The sequence below is a fragment of the Equus caballus genome, chromosome 30 (assembly GCF_041296265.1).
Source record: "Equus caballus isolate H_3958 breed thoroughbred chromosome 30, TB-T2T, whole genome shotgun sequence".
Lineage (NCBI taxonomy): Eukaryota > Metazoa > Chordata > Mammalia > Perissodactyla > Equidae > Equus > Equus caballus.
In genome coordinates, this window is record NC_091713.1 from 25,994,641 (window position 1) to 26,005,015 (window position 10,375).

At 37.0% G+C, this 10,375-nt stretch overlaps 1 non-coding gene across 1 annotated transcript; it reads right to left on the reverse strand.

Annotated features, from left to right (window-relative positions):
• Positions 1–3,356: 3,356 nt before the first annotated feature.
• Positions 3,357–3,463, reverse strand: LOC111771361 (U6 spliceosomal RNA). The gene has a single exon (XR_002805173.1). It is a non-coding gene; the product is annotated as a U6 spliceosomal RNA (small nuclear RNA).
• Positions 3,464–10,375: the final 6,912 nt, after the last annotated feature.

The window sequence follows — 10,375 nt, forward strand, 5'->3', positions numbered from 1 at the left end:
TTTTGAGGTGGCTTAGATAATAGCCATTGATAATCTGACTAAAATCACAAAAAGATTGACAGTTTGGACATATTAGATACAGTAAATAATTGGTCAATTAATATAAGGTTTTATATTTATTATAGGCAAGACTGTGGCTTAGTACATAGTTGTCATGCTTGACTTATTGGATTAAATATATGGAATGTAAAGAGCAATGGTATTTGAGATAATAAGGCTTAAGTCATTAATGAGATTTGCTTCAATCCTAATGTGTAAGCACCAAGAGCAGTGCTTTCCAAAGTCTAGAAAACTTATTTTTTTTTTTTTGAGGAAGATTAGCTTTGAGTTAACTGCTGCCAATCTCCTCTTTCTGCTGAGGAAGATTGGCTCTGAGCTAACATCCATGCCCATCTTCCTCTACTTTATATGTGAGATGCCTACCAGAGCATGGCTTTGCCAAGCGGTGCCATGTCCGCACCCAGGATCTGAACCAGTGAACCCTGGGCCGCCGAAGCTGAATGTGCACACTTAACCACTGTGCCATCAGGCAAGGCCCCGTATGTTGTTTCTTGACTGTCACCACATACGTGCTCCCCTTCACCCCCTTTGCTTACCCCCTACCCCTCTTCCCCTGGTAACCACTGAACTGTTTCCTCTGTCCATGCATTTGTTTATATTCCACATGAATGATATCATCTGGTGTTTGTCTTTCTCAGTCTGGCTTATTTTGCTTAGCACAATTCCTTCTAGGCCCTTCCATGTTATTGAGAATGGGATGGATTTGTCTTTTTTTCTGGCTGAGTAATATTCCATTGTAATGGAAAATGGAGTAATATATATATATAGCGCGTCTTCTTTATCCAATCATCAGTCAATGGGTACTTGGGTTGCTTCCATGTATTGGCTATTGTGAATAGTGCTGCAATGAACACGGGGTGTATATGTTACTTTGGATTGTTGATTTCAAATTGTTTGGGTAGATACCCAGTAGTGGGATAGCTGGGTCATATGTTAGTTCTATTTTTAGTTCTTTGAGGAATCTCCATACTGTTTTCCATAGTGGCTGCACCAGTTTGCATTCCCACCAGCAGTGTATGATGGTTCCCTTCTCTCCACACCCTCTCCAACATTTGATCGTTAGTCTTAGCGATTATAGCCATTTTAACAAACGAAGGTAATATCTTAGTCTAGTTTTGATTTGCATTTCCCTGGTAATTAGTGATGTTGAACATCTTTTCATGTGTTTATTGGCCATCTGTGTATCTTCTTTGGAAAAATGTCTGTTCATCTTCTCTGCCCACTTTTTGATTGGGTTGTTTGCTTTTTTATTATTCAGTTGTGTGAGTTCCTTATATATTATGGAGATTAACACCTTGTCAGATATATGATTTTCAAGTATTTTCTCCCAATAGGTGAGTTGTCTCTTTGTTTTGATTCCAGTTTCTTTTGCCTCGCAGATCTTTAGTCTTATGAATTCCCACTTGTTTATTTTTTCTTTTGTTTCCCTTGTCTGAGAAGACATGGTATTTGAAAAGATCCTTTTTAGTTTGATGTCAAAGAGTATACTACCTATATTGTCTTCCAGGAATTTTATAGTTTCAGGACTTATCTTCAAGTCTTTGATCCATTTTGAGTTTATTTTTCGGTATGGCGTGAGATAGTGGTATACCTTCATTCTTTTGCATGTGGCTGTTCACCATTTATTGAAGAGACTATCTTTTCTCCATTGTATGTTCTTGGCTCCTTTGTCGAAGATTAGCTGTCCGTAGATGTGCGGTTTTATTTCTGGGCTTTCGGTTCTGTTCCGTTGATCTCTGTGCCTGTTTTTGTACCAGTACCATGCCATTTTGATCACTATGGCTTTGCAGTACGTTTTGAAGTCAGGGATTGTGATACATCCAGCTTTGTTCTTTTTTCTCTAGATAGCCTTATCAATTTAGGGTCTTTGCTCTATTAGATTCTTTGCTCTATTTCTGTGAAGAATGTCATTGGGATTCTGATTAGGGTTGCATTGAATCTGTAGATTGCTTTGGGTAGTATGGACATTTTAACTATGTTTATTCTTCCAGTCCATGAGCAAGGAATCTCTTTACATCTCTTTATGTCATTATCAATTTCTTTCAGTAATGTCTTATAGTTTTCATTGTATAAGTCCTTCACATCCTTCCTTAAATTTATTCCTGGGTATTTTATTCTTTCAGTTGCGATTGCAAATGGAATTGTATTCTTGCATTCTTTTTCTGTAAGTTTGTTATTGGAGTATAGAAAAGCAACTGATTTTTGTAAGTTGATTCTATACCCTGCAACTTTACTGTAGTTGTTGATTATTTCTATTAGTTTTCCAATGGATTTTTTTGGGGGTTTTCTACATATAAGATGATGCAAATATCAAGAGTTTCACTTCTTCACTTCCCTATTTGGATTCCTTTTATTCCCTTCTCTTGCTCAATTTCTCTGGCCAAAATCTCCAGTACCATGTTGAATAAGAGTGCTGATAGTGGGCATCCTTGTCTTGTTCCTGTTCTCAGGGGGATGGAACTCAGTTTTTGCCCATTGAATATGATGTTGGCTATGGGTTTTTCATATATGGCCTTTATTATGTTGTGGTAATTTCATTCTATCCACATTTTGTTAAGAGTTTTTTATCATAAATGGCCTTTGGATCTTGTCAATTGCTTTCTCTACATCAATTGAGATGATCAGGTGGTTTTTATTCCTCAATTTGTTGATGTGGTATATCACGTTGATTGATTTGCAGGTGTTGAACCATCCCTGTGTCTCTGGTATGAATCTCACTCGATCATGATGTATGATCCTTTTGATGTATTGCTGAATTCGGGTTGCTAAAATTTTGTTGAGGATTTTTCATCTATGTTCATCAATGATATTGGCCTGTAGTTCTCCTTTATTGTGCTGTCCTTGTCAGGCTTTGGTATCAGAGTGATGCTGGCCTCATAGAATGTGTTAGGAAGTGTTTCATCTTTCCTAATTTTTTGGAATAGCTTGAGAAGGATAGGTATTAAATTCTCTCTGAAAGTTTGGTAGATTTCTCTAGGAAAGCCATCTGGTCCTGGGGTTTTATTCTTTGGGATACTTTTGATTGCTGTTTCAATCTCTTTCTTTGTCATAGGTCTGTTCGGATTGTCTGCTTCTTCTTGACTCAGCTTTGGGAGGTTGTAAGAGTCTAAGAATTTATCCATTTCCTCTAGGTTATCCATTTTATTGGCATATAGTTTTTCAAAGAATTCTCCTATAACCTGTTGTATTTCAGTGGAGTCTGTTGTTATTTCTCCTCTTTCATTTCTGATTTTGTTTGTCTGAGCTTTTTCTCTTTTTTTCTTTGTAAGTCTGGCTAGGGGTTTGTCAATTTTATTAAAAATATTGAACGTTTCACAAATTTGCATGTCATCCTTGTGCTGGGGCCATGCTAATCGTCTCTGTATTGTTCCAATTTTAGTATATGTGCTGCTGAAGTGAGCACCATACTTCTATTTCTTCTGCTCCTTCAGGTGTATATTTAATACTTGCCACAAAAATAGTTCACGAGGAGGCTATTACTTTACAACTCAGAAAGGCCATTTGATAGAGAGATAGATAGATAGATAGATAGATAGATATTAGACAGATGATAGATAGATAGATAGATAGACCAACTGATCAACCCTGGAAAATTACGTGTCAACCAGCGGACTTTGTCTGGTTTTATCTGTAGTACTTTTTATACTTACTTTTCTGCTCATCAGAGATTATTCTAATGACCCGCCAAATGATGAAAGAAAACAGAGATCATAGCAATTCATGATCATGTATAATTGCATGTAAAATGTATTCACTTTATTTCACTTTGCTTTTGAAATCATAAAAACACCATTAAAGGATCAGAACATTTTTTTCTCCTCTTTGGAAGCTTACAACACTCTTAAAAAGTATCGAATTTTGCATCAGTACTAAGGAGGGTTTCTGAGGTGCTACAAGGTGTCTTAGTTTGGGATACTGGGGAAGCTGACCCTGAGATAAGAATTCTAGCGACACTGTTTTAGCTGGGAGGGCAAGAAACAAAGTTGGAGGCCTGAGGATTGGAAACAAAGAAGGGGAATAGTCATTGAAAGCTTAAACAAAAAGATATTATTTAGTCAACATCCACTGAGTGACTGGAACTTAAATCCACCAGGGAACTTGAGGAAATGGTGTAAATTATATTTTTTCAGCATTATCTCCCTGGATGGATGAAGCAGCTGAACTTTTATACATTAACGCCTTTCAGTCAACAGTTAAGGAATGATCCTAGGACTGTTCATTTCCAGGAACTTAAGGCCTGCCATGAGCTGATAGTGATCTTCTATGGTTGACATAAGTCCTTGGGCGCAGAGAAATAGATCGTGGCAGCTGGAAATCTGCTGAAGCACATTGAAATTTATGAGGGGTTTAGGTGTGGCCCTGTCCTGTTTCATCACTCAGATCCTTTTGTGCTCCATATTAAATTCCCTCCATCCTATCATTACTTCTTCAAGGTGATAACAAATCACAATTTCTAAGGATACTTATAACAAGAGGGTTAATGAGCAAAAGCCACAGTTCTCTCTGATGTAATCAGCAGTGAAGTCACAACTGATATTCATACCCCTCTTTTCTCACCCATTTTAGAGTCCCTTTACCTCCAAACAGCAATTGTCCTGTTCTAGATTTCTTGCCAGTGAGGTACCCTCAGTGATGTGCTGATAATTGCTTCACAACTGGCTCCCAAACCATACTTCCAAACAACGTTAGTTGATATGTTTCCTTATGATGTGCAAACAAATGAGAGTCAGGCAAAACTGTAAAGACATTTATCAAAACTACACTCATCTATCAGTGACGTAAGCAAATTCCTATGTCAGATGATAGTTTTTGAAACTGGAAATATGTTTTCTCCATGATTTGTGCTCCTCATCATGGAACAGTTATAGACCTAACACACTCTGAAGTCTCATCTGCTCTATTAACATCTTCTATATAACTTTTGAAAATCTAAACGATGGAGCAGAAATGTTTTCTATGTGAAGAAACAGGGAGTAAACATTTTAAGCTTTGTGGGCACATACAGTTTTTGTCACATACTTTTCTTTTTTATGTTTGCTTGGGTTTTTTTTTTTTTTTCCGTGAGGATGATTGGCCCTGAGCTAATATCTGTTGCCAATCTTCCTCTTTTTGGTTGAGGAAGATTGTCGCTGAGCTAACATCCATACCAATCTTTCTCTATTTTGTATGTGGGATGCTGTCACAGCATGGCTTGATGACTGGTGTAGAGGTCCATGCCTGGGATCTGAACCAGTGAACCCTGGGTCGCTGAAGCAGAGTGTGCAAACTTAACCACTATGCCACGAGGCTGGCCCCTATGTTTGTTTGTTTTTAATAACCCTTTAAAATGTAAACAGCATTCTTGGCTTATAATTTTCAGAGAAAAAAGGCCACAAGCCAGATTTGGCCTCTAGGCTCTAGATTTTTGACTCCTGTTTTGGACAATCCACAAAACAATAAATCAAGCCCAGATGTGCAGCGTTTCCAAATTTGCATGGTATAAATACTCTCACTATGGCTAGTTTCAAGCTACCTATGTAAGGTTGGGGATTGTACAAAAGCACACCATTATATAGTATTTCCAAATAAATAAATTCTTAATTATCTCAGAAGCACAGATAACAACAAAGTAAAGTAAAATAATTAGGAAGTTATGAGTTTTGAATATTTACTAGGTTTAGTCTTCATATAATTTATTTAATTACAAGTTTACATAATTTAATGTTTAAACCATTACTCTATTTAACTACTAGATCACAAAGGTTTAATATTTTAACAATTGCTTTACATAAGCTGGTCTGAACATATCCAGGATACCACTGTGGAACACAGACCTTCATCCTAAAGAGTCTGAGTCCGTGGTTATGTTGCAGCAAATTCCCATTTATGGTATTTGTGAATATGAAAGCACCAATCACTTTCCTTGTGAATCTCAATTCCAAATTTTCTCTTCCCTGCTCCTATCATGTAAATCACGACCTATGTCCTGATCATAATCCATCTCAATTATCCAGCCAATAGAGTAACTCCTTCCTTTGACTATTGATTTATTGGTGTGAGGACTCCAACATTCCTAGGCGGCAGCTATGATTTTAGGTTTACTAAAATCCTTACTGTGTCCATTGTAGAAGTGTTTTTCCCTTTGGAAAAAGGACTTCTAGACCAGTTAGGATTAAAGTTGAAGTGACAGGAAGAATAAGTTCCCCAGGGGAGACACTCGGATTACTGGTAAGACAAGGCTCTCCAACTTCCACTTCTTGGTTTCCAGATGCATGTATTCTACTATGGAGCATACATATTTGGTTCAATTATGTACTGTATTTTGTAGCAGGGAACATCGATCCTGCAGGGGATCATCTTAACCTCTATGCTTAGAGAGATGTGTTAGTCAACTTCGGCGGCTATAACAAAATACCATAGACTGGGTGGCCTAAACAACAGATATTTATTCCTCAAAGGTCTAGAGGCTGGGAAGTCCAAGATCAAGGGGCTTGCCAATTTGGTATCCTGATAAGCACCCACCTCCTGACTTATAGAAGGCTGCCTTCTGTCTGTGTTCTCCCAAGGTGAAGGTAGGGGAAGAGCTTTCTCTGGTCCCTCTTGCTCATCTTATGAGGACACTAGTTCCATCATGGTCGCTCCACACTCATGAACTCACCTAAACCTAATTACCTCCCAAAGACCCACTTCTAAATACCATCCCACTGGGGGTTAGGGATTCAATATATGAATTTGAGGGGACACAAACATTCAATCCATAACAGAACATTCCAAAGACTGTTAGTCTGACAGCATCTGGGGGAAGGGATTTACGGTAGAACCAGTGGATCAGGTGGTCATATGTTCACTGTCACAACTCCTCCGCTGTAAAGTGGGCCCCTGCTCTGTGGTGATTCTGAGGTAAGGTCCCAAGATGATAAATCAGGCACTCTATTGAGCCCTCACATAATATTCTGGCTAAGGCATTACAAGCAAGGGAATCACACTTAAACTCAAAATATGTCTCAATTCCAATAAATATATAGGACTTCTCCCTTCCTGGTCAAAGATCTGTGATGTAATCAACCTCTTACCACCTAACGGGTTGGTACAATATCACAAGGTCAATCTCTGTATGTTTCTCATAGTTTGGGCATTTAGTAGCACTAGTAGCTAGATATGCTGTTGTGAGAGGGAACTCAATGTCGTTAGACCCCTGAATAACCTTTTTCCCACCACCATGGCTACTCCATTCATGGGCCATTGTGTCATCATTGAAGTATTAGTGTTAGATCAGACCACACATCCAAAAGCCTTGGGAATATCTGGGAATTCCATTTTCTCCAGTGAATGATTCTCAGATAAATGGCTGTAGCTTCCTGTGGGTGAAAGATTGGAGAAATTTCTGCTCTGTACTTTTCCTGTGATGTTATAGAGTCCTTCTTCGTGATGACCCGGGCTCTACTTAATTTTAAGAGCTCAGGGTCTGCAACTGGCTCAAGTCTGGAAACTGGCTAAGATGCTATGATTTTCTATTTGGTTGACATTAGTTTTAAGTTATATAGATCAGTCAATATCCTTGTTCTCTGCCCATCTATTTTGCCTCTAGGAACACCATGACATATTAGTCATAGCCACAAATTCCTGAGAGTCATTATTCTCTGATTTTCATTCTGCTTCTTACCGTAATATGTCCACCTTCCTTCTGAAAGTAAAATGTTACCACCTGGCCTCGGCTATTGCAGAATCCTATCAACCCCATTAATTCTAGAGTGGCAAGTTCTATAACAACCTCTCTACCATCAACTCTGGCTTCTCAAAGATGTCCATGACTCCACAACATAGCCATTATTATTTGTTTTATTGAAGACAATGTCTCTGGTTTTTCCTGGTAAACATAGTTTACTATAGCTATCTGTTTTCTTGTCTTATGCAATATATTCATACTAACACTCTAACCTCATTGAGCATTTTGATCACTTTTTCAATACTTTGCCAAGTCAATATTATCATTTCTACCTCATTAATTGTAAATCATTGATTTTTTCATGCTCCAAGTAGCAATTTCAGCTGTGTGTTGGAATTGATTCTAAATGTACTTGCCAGTGTGTAAAATCTGAGTCACATGAGAATGTGTTTCATCAAGAAATTCTCTTTATCTGTCATAATATCTCCCTCTTAGTCAGCTCCCTCAAAATCCATTCCTAGGCATGTTCTGTTGGAGTTCTCTCAGGAGACTTACCTGGGTTGTGAATTAAACCTTTTCTATTGCTCTCATAATCAGATTCTGGAACTGGTTGCCCAGGCCAATCTGTCTTCCATTTTCGGACTATGGCAGTCTTATTACATACTATCGTGCATGCCTTGTGACATTCACACCTTGCCCGGTGATGATTGTTGAATAACTTAGACCTGCAATTTTTTTTCAGGGCCTTAATGATGCTGGACAACAACCATCCAACCAACACCATGTTCTTTTAATTACCATTGCCAACTTATCCTTTAAATGCTAGAGATATTGCATGTACCTGTTACAGCTAATAATAAGCTATCGTATAGATTTTCACCATATCATCTTACTACACAACATTTGAGGTTCTTAGTAATTGTGAAGTTATAGTATGCTATAGATCCCATGATCCCATGATATTCATCAAAACTATTGCGCTTTTTGTCATTAGACTGGTAAATTATTCAACTGTATACAATGATATGTGTATGCAATTTACGTGACAGATAAAAGGAACATAAGTTCTGGAGTGGGGCACGATAAAGGAAGAAAAACAGCCAATCAAAGTCAATAAAGTGTTCATTCTTAAGTCAATTGACTATAAATGACTGAAGTTTATTTCTGTAGGGAAACACTGGGAAAAAGTTTAAAATGCATAGTTCAGAATTCTCCCATTCCAGAGGAAATGGAGATGGGATGTATATATAAATTCTTATTCATCTTTGGTTGTGGGCTGCTCCCCAGAGGTTGTTAATACATAGCACTTTAAGCTTGCCGGGCTCAGAAAAGCAAAGCATCTTCCCCCAGTGTTGGAAAAAGCTAAGACACAGGGATGCAGATTCTGACAACTGGATATTGTTATATCTAAATCTAAATAACTTCTTCTTAGTATGTCCCATTGCTACTTATAAGTTGGCTTGCACGGAAAAAATATCTTTCTTTATGATAAGTGCCATATAAAGTATATTTTCTCTTTAAAATATCCATTCTTAAAAATTATTTCTTGTTCAATATAAGCAGTCTGTAGATAGATCAATTGAGCTCCTGGTTTTAATAGAGGAATATACATGTATGTAATCTCAGAAAACAACATTATTTTCATCAGTCTCCATTTTCAAAAAGAGATAGAGACATTTACCTATAAAATTATATAACTATTGCAATTATGCTGTGAAATAGATGATTATTGAAAACAATATTATGATTCCTGAGATTTCTTCTATAAAGTCTTAGAATACATGTGCAAACACACATATTTATGGAAACTTTGCTCTAATCTTTCTTTTCTTTGTGGTGAAGTAGTATTAGAATAATTATTCATTCTCATTTTTTATCGTATACATTCAAAAAGAAGCATTTGTTGTATCCGAACTTACGATTAATTTTCCCAGATTTCTCAGAACTAGGTGAAAAGAAAAAGGATACTAAAACTTTTCTAACCCTTGTTATGTATCAGAAGTCTTCCAATATATTATGACATTTAAAAACACAACACAATTTCTAAATCCGAGGGATTTTCTTTTGTTCCAGATTTCAGTTCTTTAACAATATCTGGAGGCATTTTAAAGATAAACACACAGGCAATTGTATGATTGCGACTCCTTTTTACACAGTGGAAGCATCTTTCAGGGACTTTATCCTAAAATGCCATCTTTATTGATGTCCTTAAGCATTTCAGTTCCTGGAAGGTTTAGATTCTCATAAAAAAAATGAAGAAATTCTGTTCTTTCACCTTGAGCTTATTCTAGTATTGTAATAGAGAAGTATCGTTTTTAGAAAGTTTAATACTTTTTAAGGCAAAAATAACCTTGGGACAAATCTTATAACTGTTCCCATCTCTACTGTTCATGTTCATTTGCCAGGCAATGCTGGCTTCCAAGAAACTCATAGAAAAAAATTAAATGTGATATGTTACTCTGATATCTTCTACTACGGTATAGACTTTGTATTGCAGTTTAATAAGGAAAAAATGTTTTTAGATTCCGTTTCTGTGTATTGATCATTGTTACATACGTTGGTCTTCCACAAAGAAGTATGCGTGTTTCCTAAAACACAATTATTGGCTGTCTATTTGAAACTTCTGGAGAGAGAATAATAAAACATTAAAGGAAAACAAAAAAATATATA